Raw genomic sequence first — 2,437 nt, forward strand, 5'->3', positions numbered from 1 at the left:
TTAAGAAACGGGAGGCAACAGCTAGATTTGGTGTCGACTCTGGTGGGACTCGAACCCACAACCTTTGAATAGCTTCTTCTCATCGCCTAGAAGTCCAACGCGCTATCCATTGCGCCACAGAGCCACTACACAAAGGCAGCTGTTTTCAGCATACACGGTAAGAAGTACAAGTGCCATGCGGCTAAACTCTTTGGCTATCAAATTAGCCTATGACGTGGCACATAGGCACGGATGGGATTTGAACTCAGGGAAGGAAAATGGAGGAGATGTCACTGCGTCATATCACATCATATCATTGGAGTATAAATCATGCGCAGTTACAATTAGGCCGCATCTCCATTCGATTGGGGCCCCAAAAACAGCACCGTGCAATCACCATGCACGCATTATTCGGCAACCTAGGTTGTGCTGCATCCCAATTGTTCAAAGCAAGCCTTGTCTTTCGTCTTCAAAAACACTGACAATTGGGAGTAGAATGCTTTGGTTGCTTTTGCAGTTGTCTGTGTTTTTACACAAATGAGTGGATTTTGAGCATCAGACGCCGTCGTCATGAAGGCGTGGATTGTGCTTTTAACTAAAGCTTTCCCTGACCGGGAATCGAACCCGGGCCGCGGCGGTGAGAGCGCCGAATCCTAACCACTAGACCATCAGGGATAGGGCTTCTCGTAGTAAACATTGCATTCGGTGTCTTTGTCTGTTGAATGTGTCAGCAGATTTTGAAAAACAAGATAGCTCTAACTTGTTTTGATTGTTAAGAAACGGGAGGCAACAGCTAGATTTGGTGTCGACTCTGGTGGGACTCGAACCCACAACCTTTGAATAGCTTCTTCTCATCGCCTAGAAGTCCAACGCGCTATCCATTGCGCCACAGAGCCACTACACGAAGGCAGCTGTTTTCAGCATACACGGTAAGAAGTACAAGTGCCATGCGGCTAAACTCTTTGGCTATCAAATTAGCCTATGACGTGGCACATAGGCACGGATGGGATTTGAACTCGAGGAAGGAAAATGGAGGAGATGTCACTGCGTCATATCACATCATATCATTGGAGTATAAATCATGCGCAGTTACAATTAGGCCGCATCTCCATTCGATTGGGGCCCCAAAAACAGCACCGTGCAATCACCATGCACGCATTATTCGGCAACCTAGGTTGTGCTGCATCCCAATTGTTCAAAGCAAGCCTCGTCTTTCGTCTTCAAAAACACTGACAATTGGGAGTAGAATGCTTTCGTTGCTTTTGCAGTTGTCTGTGTTTTTACACAAATGAGTGGATTTTGAGCATCAGAAGCCGTCGTCATGAAGGCGTGGATTGTGCTTTTAACTAAAGCTTTCCCTGACCGGGAATCGAACCCGGGCCGCGGCGGTGAGAGCGCCGAATCCTAACCACTCCATCAGGGATAGGGCTTCTCGTAGTAAACATTGCATTCGGTGTCTTTGTCTGTTGAATGTGTCAGCAGATTTTGAAAAACAAGATAGCTCTAACTTGTTTTGATTGTTAAGAAACGGGAGGCAACAGCTAGATTTGGTGTCGACTCTGGTGGGACTCGAACCCACAACCTTTGAATAGCTTCTTCTCATCGCCTAGAAGTCCAACGCGCTATCCATTGCGCCACAGAGCCACTACACGAAGGCAGCTGTTTTCAGCATACACGGTAAGAAGTACAAGTGCCATGCGGCTAAACTCTTTGGCTATCAAATTAGCCTATGACGTGGCACATAGGCACGGATGGGATTTGAACTCGAGGAAGGAAAATGGAGGAGATGTCACTGCGTCATATCACATCATATCATTGGAGTATAAATCATGCGCAGTTACAATTAGGCCGCATCTCCATTCGATTGGGGCCCCAAAAACAGCACCGTGCAATCACCATGCACGCATTATTCGGCAACCTAGGTTGTGCTGCATCCCAATTGTTCAAAGCAAGCCTCGTCTTTCGTCTTCAAAAACACTGACAATTGGGAGTAGAATGCTTTGGTTGCTTTTGCAGTTGTCTGTGTTTTTACACAAATGAGTGGATTTTGAGCATCAGACGCCGTCGTCATGAAGGCGTGGATTGTGCTTTTAACTAAAGCTTTCCCTGACCGGGAATCGAACCCGGGCCGCGGCGGTGAGAGCGCCGAATCCTAACCACTAGACCATCAGGGATAGGGCTTCTCGTAGTAAACATTGCATTCGGTGTCTTTGTCTGTTGAATGTGTCAGCAGATTTTGAAAAACAAGATAGCTCTAACTTGTTTTGATTGTTAAGAAACGGGAGGCAACAGCTAGATTTGGTGTCGACTCTGGTGGGACTCGAACCCACAACCTTTGAATAGCTTCTTCTCATCGCCTAGAAGTCCAACGCGCTATCCATTGCGCCACAGAGCCACTACACGAAGGCAGCTGTTTTCAGCATACACGGTAAGAAGTACAAGTGCCATGCGGCTAAAC

The sequence above is a fragment of the Notolepis coatsorum genome (genome assembly GCF_963971535.1).
Source record: "Notolepis coatsorum genome assembly, contig: SUPER_19_unloc_1, whole genome shotgun sequence".
NCBI classification, from domain to species: domain Eukaryota; kingdom Metazoa; phylum Chordata; class Actinopteri; order Aulopiformes; family Paralepididae; genus Notolepis; species Notolepis coatsorum.